The following is a 27,619-nucleotide window of genomic DNA, read 5'->3' as shown; positions in this document are numbered from 1 at the left end:
GAAGAGAAAACGGTTTGCTCAGTTCCCAGAGAGTTTGATTTAAACCCTCGAGTCACCCTTGTGGGCAAAATACTCTGCTAACACAACACTCTGCACTTGGAGTCCCAACGTCATAACTTGCGTCCCACGAAATCTTTCGTGCGTGGAGGCTCCAAATTTCAGGTGCATGGAGGTGAGCACTGCGGTAGTGGCGACTAGCGACAGTGGCACGACGATGATGCATGTAAAATGCATACATAAACTTTGAGGTTTATTGCCACATATTACCACATATTTGAATATTATATAATGTTATTTTCATGTTTTATAGTGTTTTCGGGAATTTTTAAACAATCTCCTCTCCTCTGGTTTTAACTCTGTCTGGCAGAAAACACCTTCTATTAGTACTTTTGACTTTCTAGGAGCTACAGGACTCGAGACTTTGAAAATTTTGAGACGAACAAAATGAGCTAAAGTGGGACACCATGAGGTCAATAGGCTCAGAAAGGGGGACTGTGACGCGCCCTCCCCATATGGGCGCGCCACCAGGTTCCTTTTCACCCTCGTCTATCCGATTCGCCTCAATCTCTTGCCCATGGACTTCATTTGACCTAAAACCCATATATATACGACCCCCAAGGTTTCGTCGAGGTTACGACGGCGGAAATCAAAAACACATAAACAAAGAGTTGGCAGGAACACTGCCGGAATCGCCTCCGGTGGACTCCACCCCCCCTCCGGTGTGGTCATCATCATCTCCATCACCATCTACAGTAACTCTCCATCATCCCCCACTCTAATATCTTGGCAAACATGATATATGGTGCGAGATATTGTTTTCTCATGATCTATTGTATCTCTATATTGATGTTTGAGTAGTGGCTTGTTTTTGGCAATTGTCATATAGTTTGTTGTTGGTTGCATACAAGTATATGTTATCTTCTATGATGATCTTGTTTTACTAATAGATGAGTGATGTTGGGGAGATTGATGGGCACAGATTGCACACCGTTGGAAACCCCAAGAGGAAGGTATGATGAGCACGGCAGCAAGTTTTCCCTCAGTAAGAAACCAAGGTTTAATCGCCCAGTAGGAGAAAGGCGTGACTTCTGAAGGTGTTGCTAGCTGACTTGTGGCAGAGCACACTACCGGCGTCAGCAACAATGTGGAACCTGTACACAACACAACCAAAATGCTTTGCCCGAACTTACAGTGAGGTTGTCAATCTCACCGGTTTTGCTGAACACAAAGGATTAAATGTATAGTGTGGAAAGAGATGTTTGTTTGCAGTGAAATTAAACAGCCGGGATCCACAGTTCACTAGAGGTGTCTGTCCATAAAGATAAACTAGGAAGCATAGGCGCGACGGCACGCCGCCCCCGCCAGTTGGAACCAAGTATGTATGGTTGCATTGTCTGGCAAGCCAAAACCATTTATGAAATAAGGATGAGGTACGGAGACGATTACATAGTTCATAGGATTGTGTTACGGAAGCAGTATATGGCAAACTGTAGATACTTAGTCCATAGGTGATCATATTTCTGATGACAAACTTAATAGAGGTGGTGTAGTCTTCCCACTCCAGTTTGTCTTTGGGCTTTCTGTTATGGGGTTTGTCTTCTTCGTTGTCATCAAAGGAGAGAACGATGAGATCTTTGATTGGTTGGCATGGGAAGGCACCAAACTGGAGTGAGCTCTTCTTTGTCGTTGATACGTCCAATTTGCATCACTATTTTATATCATAATTTGCTGTTATTCATTGATATATTTCATATTTGGACATAATACTTATGTTATTTCATCTATTTTGCATGTTTCATGATTATTGGAGGATCGAGCACCGGAGCCAGGATTCTGCTGGAAAAAGCACCGTCAGAATGCAATATTTCGGAAGATCAACAGTTGACGGAAATTATACGAAAAACCTTATTTTTCCAGAAGATGAAGTGAGCCAGAAGGGGGAGCTGAGGGGACCCGAGGTGGGCCCACCCCATAGGCTGGCGCGGCCCAAGGCCTGGCCGCGCCGCCCTGTGAGGAGGGGGCCCACAGCCCCCTCTCGCCCCCTTTTCTTCGCGTACGCCTTCGTCCCGAAAACCTAAGCTCCAGAGGGTACCTCGCGAAGAGTTACAGTCGCCTCTGCGGGGCGGAGAACACCAGAGAGAAAAGAGCTCTCCGGCGGGCTGAGATCCGCCGGGGAAATTCCCTCCCGGAGGGGGAAATCGACGCTGTCATCACCGTCATCAAGTTGGACATCATCTCCATCACCATCATCATCATCTTCATCATCATCACCGCCGTCTCCACCGCTGCACATCGTCACCGCTGTAGCAATTTGGGTTTGATCTTGATTGTTTGATAGGGAAACTCTCCCGGTATTGATTTCTACTTGTTATTGATGCTATTGAGTGAAACCGTTGGACCAAGGTTTATGTTCAGATTGTTATTCACCATCATATCACCTCTGATCATGTTCCATATGATGTCTCGTGAGTAGTTTGTTTAGTTCTTGAGGACATGGGTGAAGTCTAAATGTTAGTAGTGAAGTATGGTTGAGTAATATTCAATGTTATGATATTTAAGTTGTGGTGTTATTCTTCTAGTGGTGTCGTGTGAACGTCGACTACACGACACTTCACCTTTATGGGCCTAGGGGAATGCATCTTGTACTCGTTTGCCGATTGCGGGGTTGCCGGAGTGACAGAAACCTAAACCCCCGTTGGTATATCGATGCAGGAGGGATAACAGGATCTCAGAGTTTAAGGTTGTGGTTAGATTTATCTTAATTACTTTCTTGTAGTTGCGGATGCTTGCAAGGGGTATAATCACAAGTATGTATTAGTCCTAGGAAGGGCGGTACATTAGCACAGGTTCACCCACACAACACTTATCAAAACAATGAAGATTAATTAGCCGTATGTAGCGAAAGCACTAGACTAAAATCCCTTGTGTCCTCGAGAACGTTTGGTCATTATAAGTAAACAAACCGGCTTGTCCTTTGTGCTAAAAAGGATTGGGCCACTCGCTGCAATTGTTACTCTCGCACTTTACTTACTCGTACTTTATTCATCTGCTACATCAAACCCCCCTGAATACTTGTCTGTGAGCATTTACAGTGAATCCTTCATCGAAACTGCTTGTCAACACCTTCTGCTCCTCGTTGGGATCGACATTCTTACTTATCGAAGATACTATGATACACCCCCTATACTTGTGGGTCATCAAGACTATTTTCTGGCGCCGTTGCCGGGGAGTGAAGCGCTATTGGTAAGTGGAATTGGTAAGGGAAATTTCTACTGTTTGTGCTGATTTTATTTCTGCCTGCTGCCATAATTCATTATGGAGAGATCTTCTCTTGAGTTTTTATTTGGAAAATCTGCTACTACTGCAAAGGTAGTGTATGAGGCGCCAGGTGAGGAAGAGATACCATACAAAATACCTATGAAAATTATTGAACGTGTAGTGGATAACCGTTATACAGGTGATGGAACTGTCCACCTTGGAGATCATTTACTGTTCTTACATGAATTATGCGGTTTATTCAAGTGTGCAGGTATTGCTATGGATGAAGTGAGGAAGAAACTATTCTCTATATCACTGTCTGGTAAAGCGGCGCATTGGTATAAATTACTGGATAATGGGGATTCTCTTGAATGGAATGATATTGTGCCCCGGTTTTATTCTAAGTTCTATCCTCCAAGTGAAATTCATAAGGATCGGAACCGCATATATAATTTTTGGCCTCATGATGGAGAGAGTATTGCCCAAGCGCGGGGGAGATTGAAGTCTTTAATGCTCAAATGCCCCATTCATGAGCTTCCTGGTAATGTTATTATTGATAATTTCTATGCAAGACTTTCTTTTGAAGACAAGACCTTGCTGGATACTTCTTGTTCTGGATCATTCACGCGCAACAAGGAAGAGTTTAAAAGGGACCTTCTCAATCGGATCCAGGAAAATACTGAAGGATGGGAGAACGACAAAGATAGAGAATCAGGTATAAATTATGATTATAAATGCATTGAAGCTTTTATGGATACTGATAAATTTTGTAATATGAGTGCTACTTATGGTCTTGATTCTCAAGTTGCTGCAAATCTTTATAAAGCTTTTGCCTCTCATTATGAATTGCCTAAGAAGAATTTTGATAAGTATCATGAACCGTATAAAGATAAAATTGATTCATCTATTAATAAATGTGTTGTAGTTGAAACTGTTGATCATGTTATTCCTGAAGCTTATATTGAAAAAACTCCTTTTCCTGCTAAAATGAAGGAGTAATCTGTTATAAATAGTGCGGTTCATAAAAGTGAAAAGAAACCTATAGAACCTGAAGAACAAATAAAAGTTGAACCTGCTGTTGCAATAGTTAAAGATCTTGTGACAGAAAATGTGGAGGATGGTCATATTATTTTCTGTGAAGATGCTTCTAATATTGTTTCACATCCTAATAAGTCCAAGCAAGCTAGTGTTCCTATGCTATCTGTTAGAATTGGTGATCATTGTTATTATGGTTTATGTGATATTGGTGCAAGTATTAGTGCTATTCCTTATGAGCTTTACACGGAGATTATGCACGAAATTGGTTCTTGTGAACTTGAAGATATTGATGTGGTTATTCGGCTGGCTAATAGAGAAACTATTTCTCCAATTGGTATTGTTCGAGATGTGGAAGTCCTATGCGGTAAGATTAAATATCCTGCTGACTTTTTGGTACTTGGTTCTGCTGCTAGTAAATATTGTCCCATCATTTTTGGTAGATCTTTTCTAAATACTTGTGGAGCTATTATAGATTGCAAGAAAGAGAAAATTTTGACTAAATTTGCTGGTGAATCTTATGAGTTTAACTTCTCTAAAATTACCAAAACTCCTTATAAAGCTGATTTGCCTAATAATGATTTTAAAGTTGAACAGTGTGCATCTATTGTTCTTGCTCCTAATAATCCTTTGCAGCAACATTTGGAGAATAGTGAGAGTGAAGTTATTAGGGAAGAAAGAGATGAGCTTGATGAAATTTTCCTTCGTCAACCTATTCTTAAGCATGATTTACCGGAGGAAGATCTGGGTACAACACCGCCACCAAAGGAAGATCCTGTCTTTGATTTAAAACCATTGCCTGATAATCTTAAATATGCTCATATTGATGATAAGAAAATATATCCTGTTATTATTAGTTCTAAGCTTTCAGAGTTTGAAGAAGAAAGGCTATTGGAAATATTGAAGAAACACCGAGGTGCTATTGGCTACACACTTGATGACTTGAAGGGGATTTCTCCCTCTATTTGCCAACACGCCATTAATATGGAAGATGATGCGAAGCCTGTTGTTGAACCTCAGCGTCGTCTAATTCCTAAGATGAAGGATGTGGTAAGAAATGAGGTATTAAGACTTCTTGAAGCTGGTATTATATATCCTATTGCTGATAGTAGATGGGTTAGTCCTGTGCATTGTGTTCCTAAGAAAGGAGGAATGACTGTTGTGCCTAATGATAATGATGAGCTCATACCTCAAAGAGTAGTTGTAGGGTATAGAATGTGCATTGATTATCGAAAAGTTAATAAAGTTACTAAGAAAGATCATTACCCTTTGCCTTTTATTGATCAAATGTTAGAAAGGTTATCTAAAAATACTCACTTTTGCTTTCTTGATGGTTATTCTGGGTTCTCACAAATTGCTGTTAAAACTAAGGATCAAGAGAAAACCACTTTCACTTGTCCCTATGGAACTTATGCTTATAGACGTATGCCTTTTGGTTTATGTAATGCTCCTGCTACTTTTCAAAGATGCATGTCTGCTATTTTTCATGGCTTTTGTGAGAGTATTGTAGAGGTATTCATGGACGATTTTTCCGTCTATGGGAATTCTTTTGATAAATGCTTGCGGAACCTCGATAAAGTTTTGCAGAGATGTGAAGAAACTAACCTTGTTCTTAATTGGGAGAAATGCCATTTTATGGTTAATGAAGGAATTGTATTGGGACATAAAATTTCTGAGAGAGGTATTGAAGTTGATAGAGCTAAAGTTGAAGCAATTGAGAAGATGCCCTATCCTAGGGATGTTAAAGGTATTCGTAGTGTTCTTGGTCATGCTGGGTTTTATAGGAGGTTTATTAAAGATTTCTCCAAGATTTCAAAGCCTCTTACTAATCTTCTTCAAAAAGATGTACCTTTTGTTTTTGATGATGATTGTAAGGAAGCTTTTGAAACTCTAAAGAAAGCCTTAACAACTGCTCCTATAGTTGAACCTCCTGATTGGAATTTACCATTTGAAATTATGTGTGATGCTAGTGATTTTGCTGTAGGCGCTGTTCTTGGACAGCAAGTAAACAAAAAATTGAATGTTATTCATTATGCTAGTAAAACCCTTGATGCTGCTCAAAGAAATTATGCTACTACTGAAAAAGAATTGTTAGCTGTAGTCTTTGCTTGTGATAAGTTTAGATCTTATATTGTTGATTCAAAAGTTACTATTCATACTGATCATGCTGCAATCAGATACCTTATGCAAAAGAAAGATGCTAAGCCAAGGCTTATTAGATGGGTACTTCTGTTGCAAGAATTTGATTTACATATTGTAGATAGGAAAGGTGCTGATAATCCTGTTGCTGATAATTTGTCTAGATTGGAAAATATTGCTTATGATCCTGTTCCTGTTAATGATAGTTTTCCAAATGAACAATTGGCTGTAATAAAGGTGAGCTCGCGAGACAGTCCTTGGTATGCTGATTATGCTAACTTTATTGTTTCCAAGTACTTGCCTCCAACCTTTTCAGCTCAGCAAAGGAGGAAATTCTTTTATGATTTGAGGCATTATTTTTGGGATGACCCACACTTATATAAAGAAGGAGTGGATGGTATTCTGCGAAGATGTGTTCCCGAATATGAACAACAGGAGATATTGAGTAAATGTCATGGTAGTGCTTATGGAGGACATCACGCCGGAGATAGAACCGCGCAAAAGGTTCTACAATCAGGTTTTTATTGGCCGACTCTCTTCAAAGATGCAAGGAAGTTTATCTTATCTTGTGATGAATGTCAAAGGGTTGGTAATATCTCTAGACGCAATGAAATGCCTATGAATTATACTCTTGTTATTGAACCGTTCGATTGTTGGGGATTTGACTTCATGGGACCTTTTCCCTCTTCAGAAGGTAACACTCATATACTTGTTGCTGTTGATTATGTTACTAAATGGGTGGAAGCCATACCTACAAAAAGTGCTGATGGTGAGACCTCTTTAAGAATGCTTTTAGATATTATTTTTCCTAGATTTGGAATTCCTAGATATATTATGACAGATGGAGGTTCTCATTTTATTCATGGTGGTTTTAGAAAAACTCTTGCTAAATATGGTATTAATCATAGAATTGCTTCTGCTTATCATCCTCAAACTAGTGGGCAAGTAGAACTATCGAATAGAGAAATTAAATCTATCTTGGAAAAGACTGTTAATAAAACTAGAAAGAATTGGGCTAGTAAATTGAAGGATGCACTATGGGCTTATAGAACTGCTTATAAAAATCCCATGGGAATGTCACCTTATAAAATGGTTTATGGGAAAGCTTGTCATTTACCTTTAGAACTAGAGCACAAAGCTTATTGGGCAGTTAGAGAATTAAATAAAGATCCTAAACTTGCCGGTAATAAGAGGTTGCTACAATTGAGTTCTCTAGATGAATGGAGAAGTGAAGCTTATGAAAATGCTAAACTCTTTAAAGAGAAAGTTAAAAAATGGCATGATAGAAGGATTATCAAAAGAGAATTTAATATTGGGGATAAAGTCCTATTGTATCGGTCTCGTCTCAGATTCTTTGCAGGGAAATTACTTTCGAAATGGGAAGGACCATATGTTGTTGAGGAGGTGTATCGTTCAGGAGCAATTAAAATTAGCTCTCTCCAAGGCAATGCCACGCAAGTGGTGAATGGACAAAGACTCAAGCATTATATCTCAGGTGATTCTTACAATATAGATGTTGATGTTATTCGAGTGGAAACACCGGAGGCTTTCATCAAAGGTCAAATTGACAGTCCGCCAGAACTCGACTTTGAATAGGTAACAGTACTGGTAATGAAAAGTTCGCAATTTACTTTCCGAACAATGTTTTTGTTGTTTTTGGAAAATATGAAAAATTACGAGATCGAAACGGAGTGGAGGAGACGCACGAGGGCGTGCCCCCATAGGCCGGCGCGGCCAAGCCTTGGCCCGCGCCGCCCTATGAGCTGGCCGCCTCGTCGCCTCTTTCCGACTCTGGTTCGACCTGGTACTTTCCTTTTGACGTAAAAATTTCTGCTATATAATCCCCCGGACCCCTGGAGGTCCGTATATCGTTTTCTCGACGTGTTTTGTTTCGAGCTGTTTCTGCCAGGATCTGTTTTCAGTCTAGAAGCATCATGGTCTCCAAGAACAAGGGCAAGGAGCTTTCGGATGAAGATATTCAAGATCCCGAGTGGAAGGAGTTGGACAAGAGCGTCAAGGAAGAGGATGAAGAAGAGGTGGAGCAAGACTCGCACGCACACCCGCGTGCAACCATCGCAAGCATCAAGGTGGTGGATAACCCTTTTAGTGCAAACAAGAGCGCAAGAATTCGCACCGGAGGAAGGGTTCCACGCCATTACCTAGCTCCGAAGACATCTTCTTCAGGCACTCACCATCCCTTCCGCAATCTAATTTTCAATAGTCAAATTGAAAGGACTCCCAAGGCAGCATTGCCTAGCAATTGGGATATAGATCGTTCTAACACTGCAGGAAGGATGAAGCCTGAGGGTGAAGAGTGCGGAAATAACTCCAAGAGTTGGGACTCGCCGTCGGACATACTTCTTAACCGCGTCGAGCACAATTCGGAGATGATTCGCAACCTCACGTACAAGATTGATGAGCTTCAGGAGCTTGTTGAGAAGCTTGTCAGGAATTCATCACCACCATCGCCGAAGGAGTAATTCATCATCGGTATTGGCATCCCCTTGGTTTGTTCCAAGCTTGGGGGAGTGCCGCGGTATCACATCATCACTATCTTTTACTTTTTATTATCAAGTAGTGTCATATCATGAGTAGGGAAGTTATCATATAAGATGGGTTGCAGTGTGGAAGTATCTCTCCTTTAGCTAGTTGTCTATGTATCCCTTGGTGTGAGTTATCGTTACGGAATATTAATGAGAAGTCTTATCATTTACATATTGCACATCTTATTTTAGTTTGCAATCCTTATTATATGATTGATCTTGTTATTAGTATTGGTATCACTTTGGGAGCATTGAATAAATCTATTTGGTTTTGGCAAACTTAGCATTGGTCAATAGCAACAACACTTTGAGGTTTAAGTAGAAAAGAGAAATACATGTAGTTGTTTCATTATCTTTCTTTCTTGTTAGCTCATAGCTTATTATTCTGAAATTAAAATTGTTCGTGCTTACAAGAAAGATGCATGATTGTTTCTATCACATGTATATTTGTTTGTTTCCCTCGACTCTTATGCTTGCTAATTAACCTTGCTAGCCAAAGACATGTACTGAGAGGGAATACTTCTCGTGCATCCAAACCTTAACCCAAACCTATGTCATTTGTATCCACCATAACTACCTACTACATGGTATTTCCTGCCATTCCAAGTAAATACTTCGTGTGCTACCTTTAAATAATTCAAAATTTACTATCTCTTATTTGTGTCAATGTTTTATAGCTCATGAGGAAGTATGTGGTGTTTTATCTTTCAATCTTGTTGGGCAACTTTCACCAATGGACTAGTGGCTTCACCCGCTTATCTAATAATTTTGCAAAAAGAGCTGGCAATGGGATTCCCAGTCCCAAATTAACTAACCTAAATAGACACTCCTCCATGGTATGTGATCGATGGACGGCACCCGAAGGATTCGGTTAGCCATGGCTTGTGTAAGCAAAGGTTGGGGGGAGTGTCATCATAATAAAACTAAAATAAAAAGGCACTCCTTCATGGCATGAGATTGTTGGCAGGCACCCGAGGATTCGGTTAGCCATGGTTTGTGAAAGAAAGGTTGGAAGGAGTGCCACATAAAAATAAAATGGGAGCCGCTCTTTGAAGGTTTGTCTGGCAAGGGGGTTAGAGTACCCACTACCAGTCGTTGACAACAACAAACACCTCTCAAAATGTTACTCTCATTCTCTTTATATGATTTCAAAACTGAAAAAGCTCTAGCACATGATTTAATCCCTGCTTCCCTCTGCGAAGGGCCTGTCTTTTACTTTATGTTGAGTCAGTAAACCTATTTCCCTCCATCTCAAGCAAGCATTTGAGTAGTTGTGATCAAACCATTATATTGTGATTTGTTTCATCATGTCTTTTACTCTTCCTTGTTTAGTACAAGTTTTATCTAAATGAATATAGCTCTGCAAGTTATCAATGATCATGAGGAGACTATTATGATTGAGTACGCAAGTTGTGCCATATAAACTTTAACATGAGAGCGCTACTCGATAGATAAGAATAACCTGTTAATTGTTCTCTAACCAAGAACGAAGTTTGCCATCACCAACTATGATTTCTTATGCACCTTTATTTGTGATTACCTTATACTTGTTTCAAGTTGAGTTATATGAGGAAGTTGTTTACTAGAATGTCTTGTGTGAATGAATATGATGCTTCTTGTCCGTATTTTATTTATCGACTCTTCACTCCATAAACATGTGGTCCTGTTTACCGAGTTCAGTTTCGCTTGGGGACAAGCGAAGTCTAAGCTTGGGGGAGTTGATACGTCCAATTTGCATCACTATTTTATATCATAATTTGCTGTTATTCATTGATATATTTCATATTTGGACATAATACTTATGTTATTTCATCTATTTTGCATGTTTCATGATTATTGGAGGATCGAGCACCGGAGCCAGGATTCTGCTGGAAAAAGCGCCGTCAGAATGCAATATTTCGGAAGATCAACAGTTGACGGAAATTATACGAAACACCTTATTTTTCCAGAAGATGAAGTGATCCAGAAGGGGGAGCTGAGGGGACCCGAGGTGGGCCCACCCCATAGGCCGGCGCGGCCCAAGGCCTGGCCGCGCCGCCCTGTGAGGAGGGGGCCCACAGCCCCCTCTCGCCTCCTTTTCTTCGCGTACGCCTTCGTCCCGAAAACCTAAGCTCCAGAGGGTACCTCGCGAAGAGTTACAGCCGCCTCTGCGGGGCGGAGAACACCAGAGAGAAAAGAGCTCTCCGGCGGGCTGAGATCCGCCGGGGAAATTCCCTCCCGGAGGGGGAAATCGACGCCATCGTCACCGTCATCAAGTTGGACATCATCTCCATCACCATCATCATCATCTTCATCATCATCACCACCATCTCCACCGCTGCACTTCGTCACCGCTGTAGCAATTTGGGTTCGATCTTGATTGTTTGATAGGGGAAACTCTCCCGGTATTGATTTCTACTTATTATTGATGCTATTGAGTGAAACCGTTGGACCAAGGTTTATGTTCAGATTGTTATTCACCATCATATCACCTCTGATCATGTTCCATATGATGTCTCGTGAGTAGTTCGTTTAGTTCTTGAGGACATGGGTGAAGTCTAAATGTTAGTAGTGAAGTATGGTTGAGTAATATTCAATGTTATGATATTTAAGTTGTGGTGTTATTCTTCTAGTGGTGTCGTGTGAATGTCGACTACATGACACTTCACCTTTATGGGCCTAGGGGAATGCATCTTGTACTCGTTTGCCGATTGCGGGGTTGCCGGAGTGACAGAAACCTAAACCCCCGTTGGTATATCGATGCAGGAGGGATAGCAGGATCTCAGAGTTTAAGCCTGTGGTTAGATTTATCTTAATTACTTTCTTGTAGTTGCGGATGCTTGCAAGGGGTATAATCACAAGTATGTATTAGTCCTAGGAAGGGCGGTACATTAGCACAGGTTCACCCACACAACACTTATCAAAACAATGAAGATTAATTAGCCGTATGTAGCGAAAGCACTAGACTAAAATCCCGTGTGTCCTCGAGAACGTTTGGTCATTATAAGTAAACAAACCGGCTTGTCCTTTGTGCTAAAAAGGATTGGGCCACTCGCTGCAATTGTTACTCTCGCACTTTACTTACTCGTACTTTATTCATCTGCTACATCAAACCCCCCTGAATACTTGTCTGTGAGCATTTACAGTGAATCCTTCATCGAAACTGCTTGTCAACACCTTCTGCTCCTCGTTGGGATCGACATTCTTACTTATCGAAGATACTACGATACACCCCCTATACTTGTAGGTCATCAGTCGTCGAAAGGGATTTAGTGTTGTACATCAGTTGGCCTGCAAGAAACACAAGTGGGGAAAAGATAATAAATAGTGGCCTACATCAAACATGACCAACCGGACTCGAAGAACCTCCTATGTAGTAAACCTGACATAGAATTCGATGAACTTACTTACAAAAAAGGGAGAGGACTAACTTGTATGGATGTATTTTCGATAAAGGGCGCTCTTACTTGTATGGCTGTATAGGAAATAACCAAATAGAATGTCATTGAAAGAATGGTCACCAATCCCATGCGATGCAGATAAAGAGGCCAATTGAAATGGTATCACCTGCAGAATCATCAGGTAACAACATAATTAAGACAGACAAAACAAAATAATGGTATCAACAACACCAAGAACATGCTTAAGAAACATAACACCCTGTTTCTTACAAATTTTAGCTGGCCAGTGATGACTATACCTCCAACGATGAGGAAAAAATTGAAGATCTTAGATCACAATACACATAAACCACCAGAGCATCAGCTTGAGAGATAGTTAAGTGCCGCGGTTTGATTTGAGATATCTCATCCATGAGCCACTGTTTAATGTCATGTCGGACAATCCAGATTCCGGGGCAGCTGATAAACTTGCACCTGCACACCCAATTTGCTGCACCCCGAAGATAAATACGGCGACTCATCATATGCTCCTAAAAAGCACGCATATAGTCACCCGAGAAGAAAAGATTGAACATAATGGTGTTTTTTACTACTTGAGCGATCTGGCAAGAGAGGAATGGTAGAGTTTTCAGGAAAGAGTTCAAGACCAACCAACAAATTGTCGATCAAACAAAAACTGACGCGAGACTTTGGGCTAAAGACAGCAAGGGTCATTTCTTAATTCTCTAGACTGAATGAGAGCAACGGCAAGGTTCAGCCTAGAAGCATAGGTTCCAGGTTCTTGCTTTTGTTCACAGTTTAGATCAGCGGTCTAACATGTTGGGTGAATAAATTACAACTGGGCAATTGACAGAATAAAGACCATACATAATAAGATGATACTATGAGATTCGTTTGGAAATCACAACATAATACATAGACCGTAATCAAACTGCGTCTATGACTAATAATCCACCTTCTGGTTATCGTCGGAACTCCTTCCAGTATTAAGTTGCAAGCAACAGATTATCGCATTAAGCAATGTGTGTAAAGTAAACAATAGAATTACCCTTGAGTACAAAATTGATGTTTTCTCCCTAGTAGCAACAACACATTACAATCTTAGAAGTTATTGTCACTCTTACTGAAAATTAGAGGCATGAACCTACTATCGAGCATAAATACTCCCTCTTGGAGTCACAAGCATTTACTTGGCCAGAGTATCTACTAGCAACGAAGAGCATGCAAGATCACAAATAACATATGCCAAGCATATAATCGATCTCAACATAGTATTCAACATTCATCCGATCCCAGCAAACACAACATGTAGCATTACATAAAGATGATCTTGATCATGATAGGCAGCTCACAAGATCTAAACATGATGCACAAATTGGAGAAGACAACCATCTAGCTACTGCTATGGACCATAGTCCAGGTATGAACTACTCACGCATCACTTCAGAGGCGGGCATGACGATGTAGAGGCCTCCGGTGATGATCTCCTCCTCCGGCAGGGTGCCGGGAAGAGCTTCAGAACCCTCCCGAGCTAGGGTCTATGATGGCGGCCACGACGGAACTTTTCATGGATGGATGCTCGGGTGTTTAGGTTTTTCCCGAGATCGTGAATAAATAGGAGGAAGGGCAAGGTCGGTGGAGGCCAGGGGGGCCACACCACCCCTTGGCGCATGCCACACCCAGACCGCGCCATGGGGTGGTCTGGCCACCCTGTGGCGCCTCCTCGTCCCCCCTCTGGACTCTGTCTTTGTTACGGTAAAATATTGATTTTGGCTTTTGTTTCGTTCAATTTCGAGAATATTTCCTGTACAATTTTTCTGAAATACAAAACAACAGAAAACATGGAACTGGCACTGTGTCGGAAAATATATAAAAGTGCAACAAAGTGTAATCAAAACATATATAATTGGTATAAACAAGCATGGAGCATCCAAAATTATAGATATGTTTGCAACGTATCAGGGATGCTCAAGGTTGTCACCGTTGCATGTTGATAGGATGAGGGATAGCCGGAGTTTGATAGAAACTGAATCCCAAGTCTTAGAGATACATGTTGTACTAATTCATGGTTAATCAACATGTGTATTATCATAGGGACCTTATATCTAAATGCGGTGGTTGAACTCTATGTCTTAATAATTCCGTTGCTAGCTCTTAATTGGCCTTGATATCAATCACTAGGGGTGTGTTTGTTCATATACGTATATGGCTGCACCTATTCATGGCTCATCCTTAGAAGAAACAAGGAAAAGATTATCTTTGTGATTCACTAATTATGAAAACCAACCAAATAAAATAGTAATTTGCGAAGACACTTACTCCCTTGAGTTACTCCACTTTACCCCACTCCACCTCACTTTACTTTAATTTTCTTGCATTAGTTTTACTCTTTGCATTTTTATTTCAGCACATATAGTTTTATAGTAGAAACATCTTCATACACACAAACACACTATAGATCCTAGATTTGCACAGAAGGCTATATAAGTGGGTTATAGCCTATAACTTATAGGCTTTAGGGAACAGATAGTTTACCTTTAGCTCCTCGTGGGTTCGACACTCAAATACTTATTGAATTGTACTACACTGACCACCTACACTTGGTGGTATCAAAATACTTTCCTGGCGCCATTGCCGGGGAGCGTAACGCTAGGCTTCTATTCTTGCTTGCATTGCTAGTTTACTTTTAGTACCTTTTTAGAAAACTAAAACCCAAAGAATTAGAGAATGGAAAATATCAAAAATACTCCTCTTATGAGCACAAGGATGAATATCAATGACATCTTATTTATGTACATGATTGTTGTTGAGATTGCTAACAAATATAGAAAATTAATAGAAGGAACAAGATTGGAACATTTTTTAGAACTCTAAATTCTATTTCTACCGAGTTGATTGACTATTATGATGATAAAAAATGTTGCTCTAATTTTTTTAGACACTTTGAATTTCAATGTAGATCCGATGAATATGTTATTGCATCTTATCATAGGTGTGATTATACTCATTTAGGGATGCAACAAGTAGAGAAATTTGTTACTTATACGGCAGCTTATGAATTATACACCTTCATTTATGAACATGAAACTTTCCCTCCTGTAGCTTCTAATTTTAAAAGTGTAATCAATTTATCCCTAATTACTATATAACCAACTTAATTGAAAATATCTATTATGTTGATTTTAATAAGAGAGGCATGGCTGCCCAACAGAGCACTAATATTTGCAGGGAGAAGATGATGAAAGCATAAGCTTGGGGATGCCCATGTAGATCCAAGATGAAGAAAAAGAGGAACAAAACAAGGAGGATGACAAAAGCATAAGCTTGGGGATGCACATGCAACCCCAAAAAGACCGTGAAGACGAATAAGTGGAGGAAGAATGGAGTAGTTACCCATCTCCAACTCCCAACAATGGTAACACACAAATTCCTATGAACACCCCTTCTTATAATATTGATGATGATCTTCTATGTGAAATTAGGGTTTAGGTGGTGATTCCATAAGCTCATTAGATGATTTTCTTTATGTGGTGATTCTATTCACAACTATGTTATTGAGTCTACTTTTCATGCTTGCAAATATTATGAAAGAGGAAGAGATAAAATCCATCTTTATGTTTCCATGTTATTTAAAATACAAGATAGTGGTTATTATATGCATTGGGTACCATTAATTTTCTGTTATTTAGTCATATATAAAATGCCAATGCATAGGAATAGAGTTGGACTTAAAACTTAATGGTTTCAAATCTTGTGGTGTGCTTCATATGCTTTCAAATAAATTTTAATTTGAGCACACCTTTATGTCCTTATTAAATTGTAAAATAACTTTAATTATTATTACATAGTAATTAGTTTATAAGTTTTAATAAAAATAAAAATAAACTATGGAGAGTAAATGAGAAGGATGAGAAATGGAGAGTTGGGGTCGACCTTGAGCATGTGTTGTTCATGCCAATGAAACCATTGCAAAGTCTATATCATTAAAACTCTTAATACAATAAAACAAAATAAAAAGGGTGGCACCTTTCTATATATGATAGCTTCTTGAATAAAATGGTATCCCAATAGAAAAGAATGGGAGAAATTTTTGTGTTAATTTTTTTTACATGGAATAGAGGGACACCGCTCCAAGAGCTATCCCAGAATGGTGAATACCATAAGCTTGGGGATACCCAAGGCACCCCAATGGACTCATCTTTAAAATCTCGGTTTGCACACCTCTAAACCTTGTTTTTTGAGCAACATAAAATGATCACAACAACTTGAAGCTACATTTATTAGGTTTGTGTCTAGTTTTTCTTTGAAATAAATAATACAATCATAAAAATTCCTTGCATGATAATGAAAGAGCTACTGAAATAAATTATACTATTATTAAATATCTTAATAAAAATACTTTGCATGCTTATGTGGAAATTGATAAAAAAAGGTATGACACCTTTGCTATATTTATGTGTGCACTTTAACCATATCAAATACTTGCGCATAGTTTCATCAATATTTGGGGAAGTGATATTAGATGTTTACTATCTTTGTGTTCTCCTAACTATATTTGATTAATAAGATATTAGTGAGGAACAAACTTATACTTTATTGAGAGATAGTAGCTTTGAATAAAAGTCTATGCATCCCATTATGCTTGTTATTGCGGGATTGGCACATATTCAATGATTAATAATTATATTCCTATGTTAAAATATGAAGGTTGATGTTTGTGTGACTATCCATTCTTTTAAATGGTGAACCTCATCGTTGAAGTATATGTAAGTTGGTTGATAGTATCTTTAGTTGACCAAGCAACCTCTTGCTAACCTTTGAACCAATGATACGTCCATTTTGCATCACTATTTTATATCATAATTTACTGTTATTCATCGATATATTTCGTATTTAGAGGTGATACTTATGTTATTTCATCTATTTTGCATGTTTCATGATTATTGGAGGATCGCGCACCGGAGTCAGGATTCTGCTGGAAAAAGCGCCGTCAGAATGCAATATTTCGGAAGATCAACAATTGACGGAAATTATATGAAAAATCCTATTTTTCCAGAAGACGAAGAGAGCCACAAGGAGGAGCCGAGGAGGGCTGCCATGGGCCCCCTCATAGGCTGGCGCGGGCCCTGCCCTGGCCGCGCCGCCATGTGGGGAGGGGGCCCACAGCCCCCTCTGGCCTCCTCTCCTTCGCATACATCTTCGTCCTGAAAACCTAAGCTCCAGAGGATAGTCGCGAAGGGTCACAGCCGCCTCTGCGGGGCGGAAAACACCAGAGAGAAAAGAGCTCTCCGGCAGGCTGAAATCTGCCGGGGAAATTCCCTCCCGGAGGGGGAAATCGACGCCATCGTCACCGTCATCGAGCTGGACATCATCTCCATCGACATCACCATCATCTCCATCATCATCACCGCCATCTCCACCGCTGCACCTCGTCACCACTGTAACAATTTGGGTTGGATCTTGATTGTTTGATAGGGGAAACTCTCCCGGTATTGATTTCTACTAGTTATTGATGCTATTGAGTGAAACCATTGAACCAAGGTTTATGTTCAGATTGTTATTCATCATCATATCACCTCTGATCATGTTCCATATGATGTCTCGTGAGTAGTTCGTTTAGTTCTTGAGGACATGGGTGAAGTCTAAATGTTAGTAGTGAATTATGGTTGAGTAATATTCAATGTTATGATATTTAAGTTGTGGTGTTATTCTTCTAGTGGTGTCATGTGAACGTCGACTACATGATACTTCACCTTTATGGGCCTAGGGGAATACATCTTGTACTCGTTTGCTAATTGCGGGGTTGCCGGAGTGACAGAAACCTGAACCCCCGTTGGTATATCGATGCAGGAGGGATAGCAGGATCTCAGAGTTTAAGGCTGTGGTTAGATTTATCTTAATTACTTTCTTGTCGTTGCGGATGCTTACAAGGGGTATAATCACAAGTATGTATTAGTCCTAGGAAGGGCGGTGCATTAGCATAGGTTCACCCACACAACACTTATCAAAACAATGAAGATTAATTGGCTATATGAAGCGAAAGCACTAGACTAAATTCCCGTGTGTCCTCAAGAACGTTTGGTCATTATAAGTAAACAAACCGGCTTGACCTTTGTGCTAAAAAGGATTGGGCCACTCGCTGCAATTATTTCTCTCGCACTTTACTTACTCGTACTTTATTCATCTGCTACATCAAAACCCCCTGAATACTTGTCTGTGAGCATTTACAGTGAATCCTTCATCGAAACTGCTTGTCAACACCTTCTGCTCCTCGTTGGGATCGACATTCTTACTTATCGAAAATACTACGATACACCCCCTATACTTGTGGGTCATCAAGACTATTTTCTGGCACCGTTGCCGGGGAGTGAAGCCTATTGGTAAGTGTAATTGGTAAGGGAAACTTTTATTGTTAGTGCTGATTTTATTCCTGCCTGCTGCTATAATTCATTATGGAGAGATCTACTCTTGAATTTTTATTTGGAAAATCTACTAATACTGCAAAGGTAGTGGATGAGGCGCCAGGTGAGGAAGATGTTCCATACAAAATACCTATGAAAATTATTGAACGTGTTGTGGATAACCGTTATGCAGGGGATGGAACTGTCCATCCTGGAGATCATTTACTGTTCTTACATGAATTATGCGGTTTATTCAAGTGTGCAGGTATTGCTATGGATGAAGTGAGGAAGAAGCTATTCTCTATATCGCTGTCTGGTAAAGCGGCGCATTGGTACAATTGCTGAATAATGGGGATTCTCTTGAATGGAATGATATTGTGCCCCTATTTTATTCTAAGTTCTATCCTCCAAGTGAAATTCACAAGGACTGGAACCGCATATATAATTTCTGGCCTCATGATGGAGAGAGTATTGCCCAAGCGTGGGGGAGATTGAAGTCTTTAATGCTCAAATGCCCCATTCATGAGCTTCCTGGTAATATTATCATTGATAATTTCTATGCAAGACAATCTTTTCAAGACAAGACCTTGCTGGATACTTCTTGTTCTGGATCATTTACACGCAACAAAGAAGAGTTTAAAAGGGATCTTCTTGATCGGATTCAGGAGAATACTAAAGGATGGGAGAACGACAAAGATAGAGAGTCAGGTATAAAATATGATTATAAATGCATTGAAGCTTTTATGGATACTGATAAATTTCGTAATATTAGTGCTACTTATGGTCTTGATTCTCAAGTCGTTGCAAATCTTTATAAAGCTTTTGCCTCTCATTATGAATTGCCTAAGAAGAATTTTGATAAGTATCATGAACCGTATAAAGATAAAATTGATTCATCTATAAATAAATGTGTTGTAATTGAAACTGTTGATCATGTTATTCCTGAAGCTTATATTGAAAAAATCCTTTCCCTGCTAAAATGAAGGAGTACTCTGTTATAAATAGTGCGGTTAATAAAAGTGAAAAGAAACCTATAGAACCTGAAGAGCAAATAAAGGTTGAACCTGATGTTGCAATAGTTAAAGATCTTGTGACTGAAAATGTTGAAGATGGTCATATTATTTTTTGTGAAGATGCTTCTAATATTGTTTCACATCCTAATAAGTCTAGGAAAACTAGTGTTCCTATGCTATCTGTTCGAATTGGTGATTGATACGTCTCCAACGTATCTATAATTTCTGATGTTCCATGCTTGTTTTATGACAATACCTACATGTTTTGTTCACACTTTATATCATTTTTATGCGTTTTCCGGAACTAACCTATTGACGAGATGCCGAAGTGCTAGTTCCTGTTTTCTGCTGTTTTTGGTTTCAGAAATCCTAGTAAGGAAATATTCTCGGAATTGGACGAAATCAACGCCCAGAGTCTTAAAATCCCACGAAGCTTCCAGAACACCCGAGAGCCACCAGAGGAGGGCCCTGTGGGCCCCAGATGACAGGCCGGCGCGGCCAGGGGATGGACCGCGCCCCCCTACTGTGTCGTCGCCTCGTCGACCTTCCGACTCCGCCTCTTCGCCTATATAAAGGTCCCTGACCTAAAACATCGAGACGAAAAAGCCACGTTATGAGAAACCTTCCAGAGCCGCCGCCATCACGAAGCCAAGATCTGGGGGACAGGAGTCTCTGTTCCGGCACGCCGCCGGGACGGGGAAGTGCCCCCGGAAGGCTTCTCCATCGACACCGCTGCCATCTCCACCGCCATCTTCATCACCGCTGCTGTCTCCCATGAGGAGGGAGTAGTTCTTCCTCGAGGCTAAGGGCTGTACCGGTAGCTATGTGGTTAATCTCTCTCCTATGTACTTCAATACAATGATCTCATGAGCTGCCTTACATGATTGAGATTCATATGAGTTTTGTATCACTATTCATCTATGTGCTACTCTAGTGATATTATTAAAGTACTCTATTCCTCCTGCACGGTGTAATGGTGACAGTGTGTGCAACGTGTAGTACTTGGCGTAGGTTATGATTGTAATCTCTTGTAGATTATGAAGTTAATTATTGCTATGATAGTATTGATGTGATCTATGCCTCCTTCATAGTGTGATGGTGACAGTGTGCATGCTATGTTAGTACTTGGTGTAGTTGTGTTGATCTATCATGCACTCTAAGGTTATTTAAATATGAATATCGAATATTGTGGAGCTTGTTAGCTCCGGCATTGAGGGTTCGTGTAATCCTACACAATTAGTGGTGTTCATCATCCAACAAGAGAGTGTAGAGTATAGCATTTATCTATTCTGTTATGTGATCAATGTTGAGAGTGTCCACTAGTGAAAGTATAATCCCTAGGCCTTGTTCCCAAATACTGCTATCGCTGCTTGTTTACTGTTCTACTGAATCTGTACTGCCTGCAATATTACCACCATCAACCACACGCCAGTTGTAGCATCAAGCTATTTTCTGGTACCGTTACTACTGCTCATATACATTCATACCACCTGTATTTCACTATCTCTTCGCCGAACTAGTGCACCTATACATCAGACAAGTGTATTAGGTGTGTTGGGGACACAAGAGACTTCTCGCTTTGTGGTTGCAGGGTTGCATGAGAGGGATATCTTTGACCTCTTCCTCCCTGAGTTCGATAAACCTTGGGTGATCCACTTAAGGGAAACTTGCTGCTGCTCTACAAACCTCTGCTCTTGGAGGTCCAACACTGTCTACAAGAATAGAAGCACCCGTAGACATCAAGCGCTTTTCTGGCGCCGTTGCCGGGGAGGAAAGGTAAAAGGTACTCACACTCCGGATCTCGGCTACTAAGCTATTTTCCGGCACCGTTGTAAGTACTCGAAGCTATTGACAAGGTATCAACTTGTCAATGCCTATGGATTGTAGGCTAGGGTTTAGTTGGAAGTAGAGGGTAAGTAGATCTCGAAGGTTTCAGCCGAAAAGTACTCGACGATTATGAAAACTAGGGTTTGTAGACAATGATTCGATCCTTTCTTCGTCCCTCGACTCCCCCTTTATATAGGAGGTGGAGCCGAGGGATTCGTGCTATACAAGTTACAGAGTCCGGGACGGTTTCTAACTCATCCCGCCAGATTACAGATAACACTTCCTATTACAACTCTTGACTTTCCTTGATATATCTTGGGCTCCCGAATCTTCTTATTCTTCGGGTAGTGGGCCTTCAGTAAACCCCGGGTACTATCTTCGGCAGGCCCATTTGGGATGCCTATGTCAGTAGCCCCCGAGATTATGCTTGAATCGTAGAATCAGGGAAAATCTCCACTGTTTATTTTTATTCGAAAGCTTCAACTTTTTTATATTTCTTCACATAAAATTCTATATTGTACAGGGATAATGGTAGTTGGGGCTAGTTCATCTGACGGATCAGGTACTAGTTAACTGCTCTAGTGGCAATCCGCAAAAACCTACTTCAAAATCACGTCCCTGGACATGATCTCGGGATACTGGTGTAAACTTCGACAGGTGCCGCTTAAGGTCTTACCATTCTGTCGAGTCCCAGTCAAATTTATCGGGTACCTAACGCGTCCGTTAGGATTTTTCTTCGTATCTGTTGATACGGATAAAGGTAGCAGAGCGCAGTCTTTGGCGATGCCACGCCCAGCAGAACGGATCTGGGGTCTTACCTTCGCAAATTTGCGGCATTCAGAAATTGATCGCAACTTCGGCGTTCTGAGAATATATTGTCGAGTGCTTTTCCGGCTGTTGGAATGGCACATTTTATCGAGTCAAATATGACTTATATTGCTCTCCCGATGGGAGTATATGTAGAGTTAATTATAACTCGAAATATACTCTCTTGCTTTTCTATTTTTCCTTTGTTAATTTCATCGGGCACGCGAACAGCGTTCCCGATGGGAGTAGCCCCCGAGGCTACAACCAAGAACTTGTGCTTGGTTGTAGGCTCAACATTTTAGTCCACCTTGTCGCTATATTGTCATTATTTCCCAATATGATCTCTTTCTTCTTTTTTTATCTCTCGGGTGCTCGAACAGCTCCCGATGGGAGTAGCCCCGAGGCTACAGCCAAGGACTTGTGCTTGGTTGTAGGCTCCCGCAATTTCTATATTGCCATACTCGAAATTTTACTTTTTGTCGAAGTAGCCCCCGAGCATTTGGGCAAAAACTTGTATTTGATCAAAGGCTCCCGAAGTATTTAATAATTCTCCCTGTCGCCAATCTTCTTTTATTTTCCTTGTCGACATGCTTCCCTTAATCAAATTTACTTCATCCCTGTTGAATAGTCGTGATTTTTCTGCCCTGTGGGTCCATTGCTTCCACCACGTTGACACGTCGTGCAAGTGGGGGACACACGTCCTCCGCTTTTTCTGGCGCACGTACGGTAACGCCTATCTCAGTAAAAATACCTCTTTACCCTTGTATCTAGAAAATCTTTTCTCACCACACGATTTCTTCATCCAACGGCACACTGCTTCACCCGATTCTTATATAAACCTTTCTTCAACCTCCGTTCATCCTCGCTTGCGCCGCTCATCATTCCTCTTCGCAAAAACTTCCCTTGCGCCCAACTCTCTCTGATCTTCCGCACTCACGAGCATTGCTCTGCCCATTGTCGTTGATGCCACCGCGCACGCGACTCACTCGCCACAGTACTCCGGAATCCAAGATGGCCGCCGAGGATCTTGAGTGGGAGAGATCCAAAATCTCCAACCAGGACACCAACATGCTGAAGAGGCTTGGCCTCATGAAGAAGGAGGACGCCATCCGCTTTCCCAGCGAAGAAAGCTACCCCAAGCCTCCAATGGAGTACCGGGTTAGTTTTGTTGATCACCTCATCCGCGGCCTTTCGGCCCCAATTCACGATTTCCTCCGCGGCCTTCTTTTCGTTTATGGGATTCAACTGCACCAGTTGACCCCCAATTCCATCCTTCACATTTCTATTTTCATCACACTTTGCGAATGCTTCCTCGGAATCCCTCCCAATTGGGCTCTGTGGAAACGCATTTTCTGCCTCCGCCGCAATGGCTCCCACAACGTCACTTATAACATAGGTGGCGTTGTTATCTGTGTTCGTACTGATGTCGATTATTTCGACGTCAAATTTCCTGATTCTGTCCAAGGATGGCGAAAAAAGTGGCTCTACATTCACGAAGAAAGCGCCAACTCCGTTGAACACAACATAATTCCTTTCGACGGAAGTGCCAGAATCCAGCGCCGCCGCTCCTGGGATGCCGAAGCTTCCGAAGAAGAGAAAAAGGCGACAGAGGCACTCATGTCTCGTATTCATCAGCTGCAAAACACTCGAGGCAAAGAGCTGTCTGGTGTTCAAATCACTGCCTACTTCCTTAGGATTAGGGTGCAGCCTCTTCAGGCTCGCAAAAATCCCCTTTGGACGTACTCTGGCGAAAACGACGCCAACAGAATCTCCAGTGATCTTTCCTCAAAGGACTTGGAGAAGTTGATTCGAAGACTTTCTCGCTGGGCAAGGACCCTATTCCTTCCTCTTGTCGCGTGGAACCATACAGCTCCGCCAATCCACTCCCCGAGGTATTTTGTCTTCCCGAGTTTTTATCTTGTTCCGCACTTTCTCTGCATCTCATTGTATTGTCATCTCTTTAATTTTCCTTTTGTCGCTATTTTTTACAGAACCATCCTACTATGACTTCCCTTCCTCCTCTTCCTGAGGGTGGAGAAGTCGAAGAACAGGCCATCGTTGCCGAAGATATTCAAGGTTCTTCTATTCCCGAAAGTGAAGTCGCGGGTTCTCACAAATCTGCGGCTTCTCGTGAAAAAGAAATTGAGTCTGAAGCCAGTGAGTCGACGCAATCCCTTCCTCCTGCTGTTTCTCCAAGGATCAAAAGGAAAAGGAATGATGCGGAGGATTCTGGCACCTCTAAGGCTGAAGAAGTTGTTCCTTCTCATCCGAAGGCAGCTTATGATCCTTATATTGAATCCCTCGTCAGCTCGTAAGTCGTCTTTATTTCTCCCTATTTTTGTACTCGAAATATTTATCTTGTCTTGCTTTTTATGCTGCCGATTTTTTGATCAACAGTGATGACGAGGAAGAAGTACCAACTACTGACGTGGCTCCTCGGACAAGCACGTCACGTACTGTACTTGCCTCAGACACGCTAGTTGAAGGAGAAGAAACCTCGCCTCCTCAACAAAACGTCGTCACCACTACTCCACCATCAGCCCCCTTGCTCCTTCACCAAAAAGGACAAGGGTTGAAAAGATTGTTGAACCTGCCCCTCGGTTGGGCAGTTCGTCGACTCGCTCTTGGATGATGTAAGCTTGTCGACATCTATATTTTCCTTATTTTGCTTTTTTTTACGCCTTCTCTCTTTTTCATGCCGATGTTTCTCTTGCTGTGTTCACCTTGAATAGCCTATGATCAAAGATCTTCTCCGCATCGGCTCCCAATTTATTGGGTACCGTGAATATGCTAACAGAGCCGAAGGTAACGACCTTTAAACTTGCCATTTTTCCTTGACTTTTTGCTCCTGTTGCTTGTCGCGATTTTTGATCTTTCTTCTCTCTTTTTTTTTATATCTCGACAGAGAAACTTGCAGAGGCCAACAAACGTGCCGACGCACTTGCTCAAAAACTTGAGCAAAGTGAAGCGGCTCGCAAGAAAACCGAACTCGCTGCTAGCGAAGCCAAGGCCGAAGCTGATGAAGCCAAGGCAAAAGCTGCTGGTATCGAGGAACTGCAGAAAAAACTTGAGGATGCTACATCTGCTTTAAACGAGCACAAAGCTGCGCAAGCTTCTCGTGAACAAGGAATCCTCAAGCGCTGAAAACTCAAAGTCGCCGCACTTTCGGTAATTTCTTGATCCCTTCTATTTTTATGAGAATCGTTGTTTCTTGTCTTTTGACTAATGCTTTGTTTCCTTGACAGCCCAAACAAACCAGGATTTTGATCTGACGAATCCTGTCGATGACCCGCTCCTTGACGCACTTTCCTATCTGGAGCTTCATGGGTCCGAGATTCGTGAAGGTGTGTCGAATGCTAACGCAGTATTGTCGGCATTGTTCCCCTACTTCTTCCCGAAGAAAGAGGAGCCTGCGACTTTCCTTAACCGTGCCAAGATGTTCAATTCACCGGAAGACCTTGGACTGAAGATGCGCCAAGAAAATATGAAGGTTGCCGTTGAGAACACTGTCGCGTTGGTTGCTGACAGTCAACAGACTATTGACTGGATGAAAGTTGGCGACACCGAGCAGATAGAGCAATCAAGGTGGAAGTCGCTGATTAAGGCAGCCAAGCCCAACACAAAGAAGATCTTGGCCTATCTCGGGATTAAACCAGCGTCGACTCCTAGCTCGTCAAGGCCGGAGGTCTAGTTGCATGTCTCTGTTTTTCTTTCTGTTTCTTTTGCTCTTGTCGCCAAAGTAGTCATTTGGCGACACGTACTTCCTTAGCTCCACTGTAATGCCCTTGTAATTATTCCAAGAGATTAATGAAAACTCTATCTTTGCTTGTTGTTTGATGTTGTCTTGTTTAAATTTCAGTTGATATTTGATAACTATACTCCATCTTCCGCTCCTTCCAATGTTTCGCCTTCTTCTCGCGCGAGGAGAACTTTTGCTGATACTGCACCTGTCGACGATACCTTGTCGCAAGAACTGGATGAGCTTCGACAGCAACTTCAGTATGCGAAGAAGCAAACACTTGTGATGATGGAGCAATCTCGTAAGTCATCTGAAGCCGAAAAAGTTGCTCTTCAGCAAGCTCGCGAGGCCGTGGCTGCTAAGGAAATTGCTGCTTCCGAGGCTGAAAAGGCGACCACTCGAGAAAATTTCATGCTCGAATTAATGAATGAAGCCGGTGCGGATATGCTCGGGTATGCTTGCTTCATCCTCCGATATCTTTCATCTTCATGCTATGTCTCTTAAAGGTTTCCCCTTCGTTGTTTTGATAGGTTCCTTTACTGATGCTGCTGCCGAGGAAGAGAGGGTAAATGCTAGGACGAACCTCCTTGTTAACCTTTCCCTGGACCATGGTTCTTTGTTTTGGGCTACCCCAGAGAGGACCCGACAAATTGTCAGATTCCAAGATCGCACCTCTCAAACTCGCGATTTCCTTGACTTCTGTACCAAGACCTTGTCCATGGTTTACAACTCCATGTTTCCTCGGAACGTCCAACCAAAAACTCTCCCTGAATTGATGGAAAGATTCAAGGATGCCGGCGAGTATCCATGATTTTGTCAAAGCTCAACCGGTAGCTGGCGCCGCATTTGCTCTTATCATGCTCCAGATCTGCCACTCAAATCTTGACCTTACCCAAGTTGTCGCGAAAGTTCATCAAAAGGTAAAACGTCGAAGAGTTGGTGTTGATAGGATTAACACGAAGGTTACGCCTGTAGCCGAAGAAATGATTGAGGACCTTCTTCGGATGGACGCCGACTTTTTTGCCGATGGCCATTATGCCGATTTTCTTGGCGCTGCTCCTGAAGAAAACAGAGTTACTCTTGATGACATATCGAATCAAGACTAGTTATTTTCCTCTTGTAGATATTTCTTTTTTGTAACCCATGACTATGATTATATTGTGAAGCAACCACTATATTTCTATGTTTGTCTAGCCCCCGAGTGTCTCGGTGACTCTTTACTATATTTGTATATTTGCGAGGTTTTGAACCAAGGCATTTATATATTTATGGCGAATATGAGCCCCCGAGCTTTTTTATTGAGTACTATTTTGTATTTTTATTGACTCACGAGGTATTTTAATACCAAGGCAAGGCTTTTCTTTTGTCGATGAACTATATTGAAATTCGTCGGAGCAGAGACTTTGATCATGTCGATAAGGAAGAAAGGTTATATTGATACTATCTTTATTATATTGCAGCACCGCGAGCCCGCCTC

The sequence above is a fragment of the Lolium perenne genome, chromosome 7 (genome assembly GCF_019359855.2).
Source record: "Lolium perenne isolate Kyuss_39 chromosome 7, Kyuss_2.0, whole genome shotgun sequence".
Taxonomy (NCBI): Eukaryota; Viridiplantae; Streptophyta; class Magnoliopsida; order Poales; family Poaceae; genus Lolium; species Lolium perenne.
Note: the sequence above shows the minus strand (reverse complement) of the source record.